The 17906-nt window shown below is 44.8% G+C and overlaps 1 protein-coding gene across 1 annotated transcript in view; it reads left to right on the forward strand.

The window, feature by feature from the left end:
- Positions 1-884: 884 nt before the first annotated feature.
- TBL1XR1 (TBL1X/Y related 1) overlaps positions 885-17906 on the forward strand; it is a gene marked incomplete at its 3' end in the record, with an annotated part of 85255 nt that continues 68233 nt past the window's right edge. The window contains exon 1 of the mRNA XM_079539860.1: positions 885-919. The remainder of the gene's footprint in view (positions 920-17906) is intronic.

The following is a 17906-nucleotide window of genomic DNA, read 5'->3' on the forward strand; positions in this document are numbered from 1 at the left end:
TTCTGCCTCAATTCCTCCTCAATCTAAATCACACGCGCGCACACACACAGATATTACTTTTTTTCCTCCTTCCTCGGGACTTAATCTCTAATCCCCCCTCTTTCCCCACCCTCCCCTCCCCCGCTCGCTGGCTCGGGATATAATTGAATATCACAGCGCTGTTTGGTGGCTGCGTGGTGGTGGTTTTTTTTTTTTTTTTTTTTTTTTTTTTCTTCCTCCTCCTCCTCCTCCCGTGTGTGTGTGGTGTTTTTTTTTTTTTCCCCTTTTTATTTTTATTTTTTTTTTACCTCTCGCCGTGGACTTAAAATAATAACAATAATAATAATAATAAAAAAGCGATTATCCCTCTCGGTGTGTACACACACAGACATGTGCCCGTCTGTCTCTATGGCCGTATAAAAACAACCGCGGAGGAGAGGCGGACGCGGGCGGATTCCTCTCGCGCCTCCGCTCCCAGGGAAGGGGAGCGCCGCCGCCGCCGCCGCCCAGGTAAGTGCCGGGGGATGGGCGCCGCTTCGGGGCCGATCCGGGGGGCTTCGGAAGCGGCGTGGGGGTGCGCGTGGCTGCGGGGTGCGGGGTGGTCCCCACGTCCCTTCCCCCAACCCGCGCCGCCGCTGGCCGCCCCTCCCCCCACCGGGCCGCGTTTTGGGGAGGTTTTTAGGGGGGAAACGCAACGTTGAGGCGTCGGGGGGTGAATTAAATAAAGGAGCCGTGGTGAGGCGGGTGTCGGATCGCCTATTTTTAGCTCGATTTGTGTAAAGAGGAGCGCTCCCCTCCCCCCGCTCCTCTCCGTACATATTTACTTCTGGCGGAGGGGGAGGGGAAAGGGAGAAGAGAGAGAGAGAGAGAGAGAGAGAGAGAGAGAGGAGAAAAAATAGATTAAAAAAGGGGGAAAAAGGCATCGAACGGAGCTGCGGAGGTAGGGGGCCGGGAGGGCGGCGCGGGGGTCCGCGGGGCCCGGCCAGAGGTTGGGGGGAGGGGCGGTGGTCCGGCCCGGGGCTGCGGGGCCCCGGGAGGAAAGTTTGTGGCTGTGGGTGCCGCACGTGAGCGGTGCGGGAAGTTGGGCGCGTTGGTCGCGGGGAAGTTTAGGAGGGAAGTTGTGTGCGCTCTCCGGTGTGCCCGGCCGCCTCGAGCTCCGTTCGGTGTGAATCGGCTGATGTGTGGGGTGACCACGCGACGTGCTCCTGTGTGCTCAGCCAGCTGCAGTCGGGAGGAGCGGATTTGGGGGCCTTCTGGGCTGAGCGTCCCGTGGTGCTGAGCATGGATGGGGCGTTTGGTTGTATCCTGAGGGCTCTGCTGTGCTGCTGGGCGCTACCCCTGCTTGGGGGCTTGGTGTGGGGCCTTGGCCTGTGCCAAGCCAGCCTGCGTCAAGGCCCAGCGCCATGAAGTTGGATTGGGGCCTTCCTTTGGGTGCGTTTGTGTGAGCGCTTCTTTCAGAACATGTTTTGTTAAGGCTTGGTCCTGCAAATCCTTTTGTATGTCTTTGAACTTTGGTGAGTGTCTGTGGAGGAGAGGTTGTTCCTGGGTTGTTCCTGCTGGCCGGAGAGAAGAGGAGCTGTGCTGTTGATGGGTTGTCCATAGGATGCGGGTGGTGCACTGTGCATCAAAGTAGCAAACTTTCTGTGGTTTCTTGTAGCCATTCATTTTGCTTTCCCTTTGGGTAAGGCCCAATGGAACGGCAGTGTCTTAACATCATCTGTGACCTTATACTGTCACCGCTGTTGGGTTTCTTGGGGAGTATGGAATTGGCTCCGTAAAAACAAAGGCTGGTGTGGTGCCATGCCTTGGGAACTGGTGCTAGAGAGTGCCTGGAAATGTTTGCTCCTCTCTCCATGGGATGGAAGTGCGATGCGAGAGTATGGAAGGAGTTGGGTTTGACTTTCTTCTGATGCTGTGCAGGAGTTGATAATTTTTACTTCATATCAATATGCACAGCCGTAGCATGTGTTGATAGCATGAAGAATGTCATGATTACAGTTAGGTTCTCTTTCTTAAGCTTTTTTTCCCCTTCAAACAGGTAGTCATGATTTTTTTCCATTTTTTTAATATAGGTGCTTTCAGTTTTTGCTCTCTATGGTAATTATTGATGTTTGTGCAGTGCTTTGAAGTTGTAAGGCATCACGTAAGTGCTAAGTACCTAGGAACAGCACTTCGGAGTTCTGTTTCTATCATGAAAGAGTTTGATGCTAAAAAGTGCTACAAGCCTATGCATAAAGAGGCATGGATGGATTAGGGGAAATAGTTAAAATTGCTTATAATGTTGTTTTCAGGTAATATTTTTTAGTTAGGAAGAACAGATCCAAATAACGTAACACAAACTGAGTTATTTTACCTAACTTGATTTTGAATGCAGAATTTAATTTAACATGGACTTCACGTTCGAGTCAGAATGTGTTTGCTGTTAGAAATTTCGTAGTGGCAATAAAGACCCACATCCTACAAGGATATAATTGTGCAGAAGTCAGGAAGTCCTGTAAAGAAACACACACAACTTCATGCACATCAGCAGCATAGCTCGGCTGAATGAGCTCCACAGATGTCTGTTGAGTCGCACACAGATGAGTGTGTTTTGCATTAGTGGCAGGCAATGGGATGTGCCTCTTTCTTGATGCTGATCTTTTTTTTTTTGGTATCAAAGTGCTATTCAGTGTTCTGGGGAGGCCAAAGCGTGGCCAGTGAGGCACCTTTCCTCAGTACATGCGGAGCCCCAGTTCGTGCCTGCGTGGCCATCTGTCCCGTCAGCTCCATGGCCCTTGGCCACTTGGGGTCATGGTGCTGTGAGCTCGGTGACTTCACTGGAGGGGACTTCTGCTGCTGACGAGATGGGGAGGTTGCGGAAATGCTGAGGTGTGTTGTGTGGAAATACCACTAAGTTCTAAGAACATTCATTTTGTTTACACTGAGAGTTGTGATTAATGCCCTGTGTGTGACCACCCTTACTGTGTGTTTACATGTGTGCGCTGCACAGTCCTCAGTAACGTGTGCGTTTAAAGCTGTAACCATCTGCTCATGCAAGTACTGTGGGCCGGGAAAGAAGTGAAAGCGTGCGTACACAGCGCGCCCATGTAGGGCTGCTGCAAGAAGTGACAAATAGGAGAATAGACTTTCTGTGTGCTCGTTTTCTTAGTATAAATATTTGTGTTAGGTGAAGAAATGTCTGAAGCTTACTGTTAGGAAAGATGATTGATGGCTCTTCTCAGTGCATTTGTGTTGCGTTGCAGCATTAATTTTGTACCTTCAAATTAACAAGTGTTGAAGAAACGGTTCCTACATTCCTGCCATTGCTTCAGGTATTGCTGTCCTCAGTATGTGCAGCTTTCCAAGCACTGTGGTCTCAAATTAGATGATCTTAATTTCTGTGAAGTAGCTTAATGAGAAGAGTGACTTTACTAGGAAAAAGTTCATCTAGTGATACCAAACGGAGTGGATAGAGACTGCCTTATTCATCTCATAATTGGTTTCCTCTGAGATAAAGTATGACAATGAAATAAGGAATAAGAATTATCTTTTGCAGATGAAACTGTAGGGGAATATATTGACTCCATTTTTTTTTTCTTTTAATTTAGCAAAATTGAATTAGCTGACTTGAGGTAAGAAGCAGTGAGATCGCAGCAGCATGGCTGTCATTTCAGGAGAGTTGGTGGGTTGAGTATAGAAGTGTGGAAGCCTGGTCTGGAAATCACTGCCGTTTGTGTGGGAACTAGGAGCTGTGTTCTTGTTCGGGTTCTGCCTTGTGCTACCTTGGCCGTAACAGGGAGGCCCTTTCCATTCTTCTCATGAAAACAAGGCTGAAATGGCTTATACAAAACGCCATGGAGTCTTAATGGCCATGTTTGAACTGGGAGTTGAGTTTTCCTCTGTTTCTGAAAGACCTGTAGAACTGTATTTTAACATATCCTCTGAAACCTTGATGTTGAATTCCAGTACCACGTCGGTTCTCTTCAGTCCTCTACCCTCTCCTTTTTATTCTACAAAGGAGCCTTATAAACGTCTTCCTTGGTAACAAACAAGTGGTCATCCCAACTAGGAGCTTGTGTGGCTGAATGGGAAAACGTGTCCAACTGCTGGCTTCGCAGGTCCGGCTGGCTTGGCTAGCCATGGTGCAGCTGAGCCCTGGGGGGCTGCTTGCTAAAGAGACTTGAGGTATGTGTTCTTATCTCAGAAATAATGATGAAAGTGCTCGGTGAATTGGCAGTACTTTGTTTCAGAAGCAGTGCTGTGTGCCTGCCTGGTTCAGCGCCTGCACGGGGCCCTTCCACATCTGTGAAGCAGGGTACTGATACGCTTGTGTTTGCAGAGGTGCTGAGTCCCCGCAGTTGCACTTCGAGTTGGCAGTCGCCGCGTGTGCTCAGCATCTCGAAACAAGTCTCGTGCATGGCTTGCTGGCTTTTGCAAAATCCCATTAGGGTGTAGTTTCTGTTTCTGGGAGTTGTATTAGTGAAGGCTGTGTTGTGTTTATTGTAATTCTTGAGACTCCATGTTGCAAAGAAGCAGTCGTGTTTGTTCATGTTGTCTGGCATTAAAAAATTTAGAATCATCCGAAGAAGGAACATATTTTTCTCCTTTTAGTGATTTTTGGAGATGCATCTCTGTTTCTCTTCAGTGTAGGCATGCATAACAGGCTCTCCACATCCCATGCTCTGTGCAGAACTGCATACAGTGCTGTTCCAGCTGGCTGGAGGTGCAGAGGCACTGGTCTGGTCACTGGAGCGGTGCAGTCCTTGGCTGGGCAGCATCCAGCTGTCTGCAGCTCATGCTGGGACTCCTTTAACCCGCTGGTGGGCAGGCAGGGAGATTGAGTCGCTTCCCTGCCTTTGTGTGAGTCTGCCATGGAGCTGGCTGGTGACCTACTGCAGATTGTGTGAGTTGGGACTGTGTGACATGTTCCACAACTCTTCTGAACGCCTCTACAACCAAACATTTTCCCAAAGTTACGAGTTACAAGTCAGATATTTACTATTTATGAATACGTGGTGCCTGAACCACAGACGTTGTCAAGGTTTGGAGCTGTAGATATATAAGCTGCGTCCTTTTGACATTACTGGTGTTAAAGTTCAGGCCCATGGATAACCTCTGGCCAAGCTCAGAGCTGGAAACTCTGACAGCAGGCACACGTGGGGTGGATTCCAGTCCCCTGCTGGTTCCCTGAGAGTAGCAGGCAAGGACGGAGCACTTCGATTCCTAGAAGTCTTCTAGACTGGCACAGAGGAAGTACAGTGAGTTGTGCGTGTCTTCTGTGGGCATTTTTGGCCAGACTGATAGGTGCTTGAGTGTCAGCGTGACTTCTGAACGTACATTTTTGCCTTGAAAAAGAGTAATACAAATATTAAATATTTTTCGTTTATCACTGGCAATGGTCTAACCTACAGTTGTGTTGGGCCAGGTGAGAAATGTTGCTATTAGTTTCAGCAGTTGGCAGCATTAAGTGCGGCTGAAAATGTTAAAATACCAATTGATTTCATCTGAACTGAGTCTGTTTGCTGACCCCCTCCCCCCTTTCTGGGTCTGCTGAGCTCACAGAAATGATGACAACTTTACCTCTTTTAGATTAAGTCTAAATTTGTAGGAAAAAAAATAGTTTTGCTATTGCGTAGACCTATGGGGGAAATAACAAGAGATCTGGGTCAAAAAAGTAGGGCATGCAAGATATAGAAGCTGTTGGAGTGCATTTATTTGTCCTGTGCTAGGTTAAAGGAAGTGTTGGTGCTTTCGGTTTGGCAGTGTGTCCTGCACTGCCGTGTGCTGCAAAGGGAACACGGCTGTTAAACGAGGAATCGCAGCTAATTTTTGTACAGATGTCAACATTCTTCCCCAGCGCAGAATTTTTTTGCTTGGATGTTAACAGAAACATGCATTCCTGAAATGCAAACTATTAGCGATAAATTTTAATTAGGAAGCGTTCTGTGAAAATGTGGAGTTTTGCCACTGCGGCTATTTGTGAATCTGCAGCGTATTTACTTTGGAGTTGTGTTTGTTCAGATTTAATACTTTGTAATGTACTTTCAGAGCAAAGTTAGCGCAGATGCGGATGGAGGAAAATGAAGAACAGTGCTGTCAAACCATCTATTAATGTTGGCATGAAATAAATTGTGCTGCAAACACGCGTTGTGTAGCAACAGGTAAGCTGTTTCCCATGGCTGATGCAGCAGACCTGAGGTGTACAGGAGCAGGGCCTGTGCTCTCTTTATAATGGGAGTGTTTTGCTGATGCAGATGTGGAACCTGATTTTTTCACTGTGTTTCAAATGCACAACTGAATTTCTTCAATCTGGCGTATCGTGGTTAGATGGTAAATTTCCAGCGCCGTGTGAGATGAGAAAACGTAGAAATACAAAACTTCCGAATGTTTAATTGCAATTAGAAGAGAAAGCCAGAGTGAAAAAGCCTACTAAGCAGTTCTGGTAAGCTCAATCTGATAGCAGGAACGGATATCTAAATGTAGCTGATTAATGTAAACCAACTTTTTTTTAACAGCTTTCATCATTATAGTAAATACTTGTCTCAAGTGGTTGAGTTGTAAGAAAAATGCTTTGTATGTCTGTTACCATCTTCCACGGCAAATTCTGAATGGCCTTTGATTACATTAGAAATATCAATGTGTTTACTGTACTGTTGGCAAAGGCCGTGCTAGTCGGTTCCTCTGCTGTCTGCACATGCAAGGTTATTTCGATATGGGTTGTTTCTAGTTCGTCAAGGGCCTCTATAAGATTCTGCCTTGTAACACACCGTACAAAATGCATTAGAAATGAAGTTGTAGGAGTGTTTTGTCAGATCCCTCCTTGGCTGTTTGTTGGGTGCCTGGGCACCCAGGTACATAGTTTTCTGGCAAAACAGATGAGTGTTGCTTATCTCCTAAAATGAGCTCTCTGCTTTCTGCGGGCACTGGGCCGGGGGTTCCCATCGCCTTATCCCCGCATTGGGCCAACCACAGGGTTCTGATGCAGCAGGACCGGGATGGGCGTGCTGGGGGGCACAGCGGCCCTTGTAACCATCCTGTTCGCATGGACAGAACCCTAAAGAGAGTTTAAATTAAGTGAGGGCTCAGAGGAGTTTTGAAATAGCCCACGGGATGTTCCAACTCATTCTTCGGTGCTGCTGGTGACTTGCTACCAGAGGCTCTGCAGGTATGGGAAGTGTCGGCCTTTACCCAGGAGTTCTTCCATCGCACAGACTGAGGCTTTCTGTTCTGCTAAACTACCAGCCAGCATCAGAGCTTGTGTATGTTGGACCTTGATAAATGCAGCTTTCTGCTGCTCCTTAGCATGTTAAATATGCAAAATCTTGTTGGTGTCACGTGCTCCCTGCTTTCCTTGCTGCCTTGTGTAACTGTCTGCTCCTGGGATGGAGCTTTCCAAGGGAGAAGAAAGAAATGCTATGTTTTCAAAAATGTTTTCAGTGATCAAATTAATCAGATTTCATTTGCATTATATTACTATAAGTGGTAAGTTTAGAACTGTAATGTACATCCACATGCCCTTGGCTGTCTGGTTCTATTTGTTAGCTCAGAAGAATAGGAGAGTGCTGTTGGGGCTGCTGCTGTTGCGTATCATTAAAGGAACCCTCTGAGGCCCTGCTAATTAACGCGAGTGGTGTAGGGCTGTGCTGCTCTTCTCGTGAACACGCACACCTTCCTGCAGGCTCCTGCCCTCTGCTCTGCCTGGTTTTGCTTCCCCTGTTTGCTGTTACGGGCTTTGCTGTTGCACATGGGGCTCTGTCTCGGGCACTGCACTTTGCATCATTTCATTGTAATCCCTTCTAAGTCTTTATTTGTTTTTCTAATCTCCCCTTTTTTGATTTCCTTCCTTTCTTTTTCTGCTCCTGTGATTTTTGGACTATTCTTTCACCTTCTCCCCATCTGTTCTTCAGTCAGTGCTTTGCTCCAGACTCGTGCGTTTCCCTCGTGACCTTTTTGTTTTCCCCCTTTTCTCTTTCTGCCCCTTTCTCCCACCTTCAGCGCATACAGAGGAGCTGCCCCTCCTGTGCAGCCCATGGTGCGGTGGCCATGCCACGAGGAGCTCTGACTGCTGCTGGCATGGAGGAGACGGGGCCGACAGGGTTTGGCAGGGCCTTTAATTGATAAAAATAATCCTGGCTTCCCACATAAAGCATCGATCCAAGGCTCGCTCAAGTCAAAGGGAGGCTTTAGAGGAGGTTGGCATGGGTGTTTAGTGAGAGCGCAAGAAGCTGAAGAAGTTTGAATGGGAAGCTCAGTGCGCTGCGAGGTGAGCTTTGTGAAATAAAGGATTTCATGCCATGAATTTTACTGGCATTGACTTGAAATGAACAAAAACAAAGTCGTGATGAAATCAGTCATGGCCTTATCTTATTGTGTTTATTGTGGGTAGTGTTGACAAGTCACATGCCCCATTGTTCGAGGTGAACAAATATAGCTTTGATACTGCAAGCTGATACGTGCGGACAGCCGCCTTTGTCCTGCGCTGCACAGATGAGTTTGCAGAATTGTGACTTCAGAGCTGAATGCTTGTCTTTGGAGAATTCATGTTTCAACTTAATCCTGAAACAGCCTAATGTGCATGATAGTCTGTTGCTTGATATTGAAGTGCCTTTTTTTTTTTTTTTTTTCATTAACTTTTTTGCAGAACATAAAATAAGAGGCTAATGTATCATCAACTTTGTTCCACTTGTTGCCCAGTAAGGCCTGTGGAAGAGGAGCTCGTACTGTCCCTCTGGCGTATATGTGCTTGGGCTGAAAGAATGCAAGGTGTGCTTTTGGGGGTGTCGGTAACAGATTTCTTCCTGAAACTCTTCTGCATCCGTATCCCTTACTCTTGGTCACAGTGAACCTCATTTCTACTGAAGCCAGCGGGTCGTGGATCATCTCTGGATTGCTTTTACTGTTGGTGAATTGCTATAATTAGGATATATGTAGTGTAACTAGAATATATGTAATAGGGACTTGCTGCAGGGGCAAACTTAGCTGTGGATGTAATCATCCAGTGGTATCTGGGGGAGAATCCCATTGAAATTGCCTGGGGATGTTCAGAAAGATTAGTCTGTCTACAACGGTTTCTTTGTTGCTTTTAGCACATCTTAATAATGCCAATGTAGTTGGTTGTACCGTGTTTTTAACTGTTAGACTATATTTGTTTGCTTTTTCTTGTTGTTAGCTTGTGGCCTTGCTTGAGTAGTCTTTTTTCCTCTTCAGAAACTGGTCTTTGCAGTGTAGTTCATGCAAACAACATGCACCAGAATGGTACTTCAGGCAGGTGCTACTGGGACACGTAAACACTTAGCAGCACTGAGGCTGCTGGTGGCTGTGGCTGCTGCCTTTCCTGCTTGTGACAGTGTCAGCTGTGTGTCTGCCTACCCAGCAGTAGAAGGCTCCTCCAGTTGTGGTGGCTTACAGACAGTGTAAAGTACCCCCCTAATTCCGATACAGAATTAATGGCAAGCTTTTGGCATCCTCATGTGGGTGCCATATGATAGTGGAATGTATATTGTGGGTCACTATGTGATGTTTTCAGACCTCTCCTGAGCTCTGCTGCAGTTTGTCCATGCAGTTCCGTGGCAGGGACTGCATGCAGGAGGTACCTCCTGGTTATGTGTGTCACAGGCTTTGGTAGTCCGTGCATGGTGCAGGGCTCTGTTACATCAGGCTGCGCGGTTCATGAAGTTCAGAGTGTTCGTGTGCTTAGTAAGGGGGAGATGGAATGTTGTATGAAGTGCCAAAAGACACCGGTGTGTGCTCCTCACGGCCTTCCTGGACGTAGTGCTCGTGCTCCCACAGTGCCTTGCTGCTTGCATTTGTGCATATGTGGAATGGCCGTAAGTAGTGACGTGCTCTTCGTCACATGGTTGCAGTTCCCCTTGGCCTGCTCTTCCTTAGAGTGGCTTTGCTGAATTTGGGAAATCTCGTCAGTTTGGGAATAGTGCTGAAAGTTGTGTGCAAGTGCTTTTTACTATTGTGAGACATACTTCTGTATTGTGCCGCCTTATTTTCACTGTACTTCACACTGAGAAGTATCTTTTGGTTAATTTAAAAAGAAAATCCTGCTAGCACTCTAATAAATCCCTCAAACATTGCAAGAAAGCATTTATACTCACTGGGTAGTGCGGCTTGAAGTTAAAAGAGTGAATTTACAGTGTGCTCCCATTTTTTGGAATGACTCCAGAATGAAAGTGTCTTATTCCTGTGTAGTGTCATCCTTTTTTACCGCATAGAACTGTTGCCATGGTCCTAATTGATAAAAATAATAATAAAAAAAAAGAAAAAAAAAGAAAAAAAAAAAAAAAAAGAAATAAAATTAAAAAAAAAAAAAGGAAAAAAGAAAAAAAGCTTTTAAGTGTGATCCTTGGATATTTTTGAAAGAGCTGAGTGAACTCCTTTCCTTGCTGAACCATTTTCTGGTGGTTGGAGACAGTCGACGTGTTCTTTGTAAGACATATATTATCACTCTATTTAAGTCGATTCAGGTTCTCTGGAAGTGATCCAAGCTCCAGGAAAGAAAAATATTAGTGTGTGTGGTGAGGGAAAGGGTTTCCCTTTATTTCGGAATTTGCTTGTCATGTTTAGCAAGTAAGCCATTTGCAGATGCATTAAGGCTCTGTGAAGCTCATTTTAAGGGCTGACAGTTTTCCAGTCTCGGCTTGAGTGGAAAGATTTACATTTAATGTTTCAGATTTTTGGTTTTAAATAGCCGGGGATATGTACATTTGTTAAGTTGTAATTTGAGTGCCACACGTGTTTCAGGAGAATAAAAAGCAAACTGTTTAAAATGATGGCAACAGTGGGTAGCATTTTTTTTTTTTAATTTTCTACAACCCGACATTTGTCTCAATGTCTGACGTGCTTTGTTGTGTCCTTAAAATTGTTGAAGTTTAAGTTAAGTAGCTTTTGCTTGGAAGACTTAAGTATTTGCAGTGTGTTATTTGGCTTATGCAGTTTTACACTCTTTAAACACCACTTTGTTTTAGTTCTGAATTCCAGCAATGCGCCATTGTAGCACACGCAGCTGCTCCGAGGGAAGCTGGAGGCACTGCTGCTGTACCTGCAGCTGTACCCAAGTGTGAGGTTAGATGGAGAGGCTGTGTATGTGCATGGCGTGGAGCAGTGCTCTGTGAGGACACCGTGCTCACATTGAAGTTCCTCTGCCTTCCAGAAGGAAGGCAGCAGCCGTTGAAGCCTGTTATGACTTAAGGCTTTATTTGGAGGGTTGGGTTGCAGATTTCTAGGCTTGGCTTATGCCTGAACTCCAGTGCTGTGCACACGCGCTTGGCTCAGTCGGTCAGTTTGGCCTGTTGACCAAAGCAGGTCGAGCTCCTGAGATTTTTACTTAAGGACAGCTGGACTTTCCATTGGGTGCCTTTGTGCCCCTCAGTGCAGGACGATCTGCAGCATCTAGCAGCGGGGCTTTGAAGTCTGCGGCCCAGCTACCGAGGGCTGAGGCAGAGGTGCAGTGAGGAGGAGCCCCAGGCTGGAGCACTGCCTTCTCCACACTGCTGGTAGGGCTGAGGAGCTGAGCGCTGCAGGCTGAGGCCTTCCTTCCCGGCTCCCCTCCTGCCACAGCTGCCAGACAGGATGGTTTTCTCACACTTTTCCAAAGTGCTTCTTGTAGTGTTGGTTGGGAACCAAATGCCATCTCTGCTCCCAGTCACTGTAATCATTGAGCTGTGGTTTAGGAATTATTTTTTTATATCGATGTACATTCTGGATCATTTTCCTACAGTGCTTTATTTAGACTTCTGACATCTTAATGACTGAAAATCTCAGCTGGTTTTGTTTGGAACTCTTTGTTCCTCGTGCAGAAATCAGACCTGAAAATGTATTCCTCTGAAGTTGGTGAGGGAAAAGCTCTCTGGTAGCATTGCTGACTTGTTGAGATCAGCTCTGAATTGCCAGATAGTGTAATTTTCTTCTAAGAAGAGCCTTCCCCCCACCCTCCCCAGCAAGCCCCAAAGTGTTCTTTGTGTGAGTGTGCTGTACGGTCTCTAATTATATGATCACATACCATTCTGCAAATAGTGCAATGCAATAGCATAGAATTAATTCCTGGATCTTGTAGAGGACTATTCAGCAGTCTGCCTTAAGCCCTCGTCTTGCAGGCTGGTTTGTGGAAATCGACTCCTTCTCCTCCCAGAAGCAGTGTTTACTGTAGCTCTTTGTCAGAGCTGGGTTCAGAGCTCGTTACAGAATCTGGGCTTGGGATGTCATTTCTGAAAGTTACCATTTAACTGCTCTTATACAACATATGCATATTAAGTAGGATAGCAGAATAACAGTGAAATTGCTCACCTAGGTCTGCAGATGAATTACCATAATTAACTGCTTCTTCCCATGAATTGCACCTAACGAGGGCTGTGCTGTTGGCTGAAAATAAATTGCATAATGCATTACTGGTGACTAAATTATTCACATACCTTAGAGAGGAGATGGTATAAGAAGTCTGCAAAATAAGTGCTGGACCATTATGAAAATGAAGTGGAGAATAAAAAGAAGAATCAGAGAGAGAACATGGCACAGTGTGCATTCTCCTGGGTCAATGAGGAGTATTGTTTTTGGTTTGCAATATAGTGTGTGATTTCATATTTACGTATTTATCACATGGTCCGTGTAGAGTATACGTGCAGAAGGCAGAGTTGGGTCTGTGCATAAGCACTGGGCCTAGCATGGTTACAGTTTGCATTTATTTAGTTTCTGTTGCTTCACTATGGTTGCAAAATATGCCAAGTCAAAAGCAAAAGTGGGTAAATAAATTTTAAACAAGCCATGCAATTTAGGATATGCTTGCTGTTCTGTGCTTCCGTGTGAAGTATCCTTTATGTTACTGTCTGTGCTGTGAGGCATGCAGGGATTTTTAGTCAGTGTGCATGGCCTGGTTTTTATAACATCATCTTTGGCCAGGAATAACTTGAAAAGCACTCTGTTTGCATGTGTTGATAATGCAGATTCTTTTAAGGACCTGTTTATGGATTTATATTGTAAAAGATGGTTCCTGCAGAAGTGTCCTTGCCTGGATGGACACATTCAGTTCATTTTCTCCAAATGTGTGGAATGTTAATGAGCACTTTGCTGTATAATGCTCTTCACAGTGATACGTGATCCACACTATTGCAAATACGCCATGTGCAGTAAATACTGCAGAAGACAAGATTGAGCTGTTTTTCTCCTTTTTAGTTTACATTTCTGCTTTCCTCCCATCCCAGGGCATATTCTGGAGTGTGCATTCCCTATGCTTCAAACTTCAGTGTGAGTGCTGAGTTCTGTAGGTGAACACGGCGAGGTGGAAGTGCACGGAGGTGCTGGTAGTGCCTTGTGTGGGACATGGAGCGCTCGTTTCAGTGACCTGTAGCTGTGTTCACATCGCTTTGGCTTTTTGGTTGGGTGGAGTTTTCTGTACATCACCAAAGAGAAATGTTTTGAAATAAAGGAAAAAAGTGGGGAAAAAAATTATGAACGCTTACAGAAGACTTGAGGCTGTGAGAGCCTATTAGGAAGCATGAGTAGAAGGGCAAGGCTTTCTGTTTAGCGTATAATTACGGGTATGGAATAACTGTGAAGTTGCAGAAGAGGGAATGTTCAGTTTTGCATCATAGGCTGCTGAGTCCCAGCTGAGCAAGGATGGAATTCATCTTGGCCAGCATCTGCTCCTTTCTTGAATTCATTTAGAGAAAGGCATGAAATCTGTATGTGTTTACCTCACTCTTTTCGTATTTTAAAAAATATATTTTGTTTTCTTAGATTCAAAAATTTAAGGATACCTATGCAAGCTGCTGGCTCTTTATGCAATTAATCATATGATAAATACAGTTAAATTGAAATCACTTCCATAGGAAGCTGGCTGTCTGCCCAGACATCTGACGTCATGTAGGAAGCACACGCTCAGCTTGGACAAATGGTTTTGGCACAGTGCTGGGAAAGTCACCGTGGTTGGGTTCTTCATGTCTGCATGGAAGCAAGCTCCAGAGCTGCTCCTCCCTCGGCATCTCTCTCTCTTCCCTTGGATGCCTTTCTTGGTGTGTCTGGGAAGCCCTGCTACCCATAGGTGCGAGGAGGGTAAGGCCAACCCTCGGTCCTTGAAGTGTGCTTTCATATGTAAAGAGAAGTTTCCATTCAGCCTCCTGGATGTTTGTTTCCTGGTGCGTAAACTGGGACAAGGACTTGGCTATGGCTAAAATAATTCTTGGTAAAATGATACGAGGAATGATGTCTCATTAAAGAGAATGTATTGTGCCAATACAAAAATCATGTTTATTTCCAGTTCTAGAGTTGTATAAATATAGATGCTAGACATATGCTGAGTATTGCTTTAGTAGAAATACTGAAATTGCTTTTACTCAAGTTAATAAATCCCAGAGTTAGAAAGGAAAGTAGTGGAGTGATGGGTAGAAGCAAGACAAATGAAATGAGCAGTAGAAATCAAACGGTGGGAGAGATGTCTGAATATATTTTCACAAGAAGGCAATTGCTTAATATTGCTCAATAAATTAGGCTTTTATCTACTTATGCTTGTTTTAAGGGCATGACAGAATAAACACGACTGCTGAAATCCATGCAGCAGGCAACTAATTATTCTTTTCCTTTTCTTTAAGTGAAAGTAGGAATGGTGAACGTAATATCGGATTGGCAGTAGTGAGAGCTGTGTCTGCAGAATAAATGCTGTCTGGAATGCAGAGCTTGCTGTACCATTGGGCCAGTTGGAGGGGTAGTCCAAATTATAAAAGGCTTTTCTGTCTTCAATTTCTTACACCTCTGCAGAATTTGTTCTTGGAAGACAGTGCTTATGATACAGTGTCTGTTTTTTTTACTGTTATTTTTTTGAAACAGTAAATCCATCTCAGTAAGTTTCTCCAAAGCAAAACAACATCAAATCCATAAAATAATGCTGCACAGTTTTTCCCTTCAAACTCCTCCTCGCTGCTTGAGCATATAATTATCGATTACAACAGCAGTAATGTTTGCTCAACACCTGTAGCTTCTCGCTGGTGTCGACCTTTCTCAATAAAAAAGCATTCTTCATTCGCTGCCAGTAGAGCAGCCAGCTCCTCCAGCACATTCCCAACTGTTTCAGCTTTATCCACATCTAATACCAAAACCAGGTTCTTGTGGCACATCCACCTGTTTCTACATTCTGACCCTACAGTAGATATGATTTATTTTATTATTTTTTTAAAGGGACTATTGATAGAAATGTTATGATAGCATTCTGTGGTGGGTAGCTTAAGCAAGACGAGCACGGAAGAATTTTTGATGAAACTAGCTTAATTCTATGATTTTTTTCTTCTTAAGGCATATTTGCTGTGTATACCGAGGTGGAAAAATTGCAATGTTTTGAATGCTGTCCAGAGCCATCAGATAACTCATTGAGTTTCTGTGGTTGGAATATCTGTTTTGATGCTCTGGGGACACAAATGCTGATTATTATTATTATCTTGTGTATGTGTGAATGAAATAGTTTAGTTCTGTTTAGTTGGAGTTCTGGTATTTGGTGGCCTGGCATAATGACTGGAACGGGACGGCATGGCAAGGCTGATGGACTTCATTATTTATGGGGTAGTTTTTATTTTGTTGTTCATCATGTTGATATAATTAATTCACAGCAAGATTCTTATAAAATTACATTTTTGTGAAATATTTATTTTGTGTTTTATAGAATGTCCCAGCTGTTATGATAGGCATGCAGAATAATTGAGACAAATGATAGGCAAACAATAACTCGAATGCCTTGGCAGTGGGATGTACCGCAGTACGCGCGGCAGGACGCCGCCAGCCTGCTAGGGTGAGTTCCCAGCCCGTGGCTGTGACTCTGTGGCCAGGGCTCTGCCTCCTCAAGTGTTTGTAGGCCCAGTTTCCTCGTGTTGCTGAGTCTGCTGAGGCTCGGACTGATGTCTTGTCCCCAGCTGATCTTAATCACCCTACACGTATTGCAGTGTAGATCTGTCTGTAGCTCAGAATAATTTATCTTTTGAAATCAGACTTCACTTAGGAAAATATGTGGCTTGCAGAGAAGAGACTTCTATTTTCATTTATCACTTGTGGTGATGAGATGTACTTCATAGCTTGAGAGGTCTCATCTTGAATTGACTTCCTTTTGAGTCTAAGCTCATTCTGGCAGCATGGCTGGCTTTGATCCCAGCTTTTACTGGGAGAAAGTCTTGTAATGGTATGGGTGGCCTGTGGACAGATCTGATAAGAGGCAGTTTCTTATGTTTTGTGAACAGGTCAGGCTGGAACTGACAAATACAAGTTGACATAGTCTCTCCCTGCTTAAAGCCTAAGTGTCACTGAAGGTAAAAATTGGGTTGGTGTTGGGAATGGCTGTGGTGTGAGAAGTTGCTGAAGAAAGACTGTGAAGGTGGATCTTAAGGAGTTACTACTGGAAGACGTGTGAAGTGCTTTACTGTCATACCAAGCTGTGTCTGAGTGTTTTCTGTGTCTTATCAGTACACCACGATTGAAGGAACTTACATTGTCTGTTTTTGGACTGCAGTGGGGATGGATGTTTAATAACCAGTTTCAGGATTTTTAGTTGAGGATGGTCAAGGCCTTGGACGGTCCAAGGGTGAAGTCACATACAGTGCATGTGGTTTTGGAGTAGGAAGGAATGGGGTCACTTGAGAAGAACACTTGCTGATTTGATGGAAGGTTATGAAGAGCTAGGCAAGTGCTTGTTTAAGTTGGTTCACCGAATTAATTTCTGGGCTGCCTGATGGATCGGAAGCATTAAGCCTTGTTTGTATGGAGGGCACTGAACTGGTTTTACTTGCTCATAACTTCTGGTTCTGGTCTGTCCTGTGCAGCATTGCATAGCTGGATGTTAGGCAGGACCTGTTCTTCATCAGTGATGACTTCCTGCAGCATTTTTTGGAGCCGTTTGTTCCTGGAAATGATAAGCTTTGAGTGCAATAGGATATTTTGCTATTTTGGTAGTTACTCTGCGTAACAAGTGTAAGCAGCTGTGCAGTTTCAGAGAGCAGATACTGAAGAACCCAAAATCTGCATGCTGCTGTTGAAGCTTTCTGCTGTAATTGCCCACGATACATGGCCAGATGGAAAATCACAGAAAGATTGGAAGGATCCTCTGGGTCTACGTGGCTCAAGCAGACACCCAGAGAGGGTTGGCCAGGACCACACCCCAGTGGTCGTGGACCGCTGTGATCTGCATTCATATTCATCTTTCTGGTTTTACTGTGATGTAAAGACTGCATACATTGTCTAAACTACCTAAAAATGCAGGCAGAGCTAGGCGCATGTATGGGCTCCTCATTTGTGCTGTCTGCCTGTTGCATTTCCAGGGAATGGGCAAGAATGTGACAGGACCAATTTGCAGCCTTTGGGAGGAGAGGCAGTGTGTGATGAAACACGAGGTGTGCTGCATCACAGCCACATCTCTTCCACTGTTTTATACTAATTTAATTCAGCTACTTAATTTCTTCCCAGCTCTTTGCTTTGTCTTATATGGCAGCCTTGTGGGGTTCTACCTTCAGCTGAAGGAGCCCTCGGCTTGGTTCAGCTGGGATCTTCTGAGTGAGTGCAGCAACAAGCGAACTTCCAAATGTTTTCTGGAAGTGGACTTCTGACAGCAACACTCAGTTCAGGTGACTGAAGAAATGGAAATTGCTTTGTGCCAATGGTGGACTTTTACACCTCTGTGTGATATGCTCTTTGCGTTCCCTGATGACAGTTCTCAGTCTGTCCTTCAGGCTTGCACTTACTGGATACGTGTTCACTGAATATTCTCCTTCATAACAACCAAAATGCTTGTTTGCTCGTGCGTGGCTCATGGCAATTTTAGGTATGCCTCTGCAGTGAGGAAATATGTAGTCATTAAACTAGAGGGAACTTGAACACAGCTCGCTCCAGGCAGCTTATTGCAAGGTTGTTTAATTATTATTATTTTTTTTTTCCTTAGCAGAAGAAAGCTAGAGCAGTACAAACTTTTAAGTTCT

This window comes from Tetrao urogallus, assembly GCF_951394365.1.
Source record: "Tetrao urogallus genome assembly, chromosome: 9".
NCBI lineage: Eukaryota > Metazoa > Chordata > Aves > Galliformes > Phasianidae > Tetrao > Tetrao urogallus.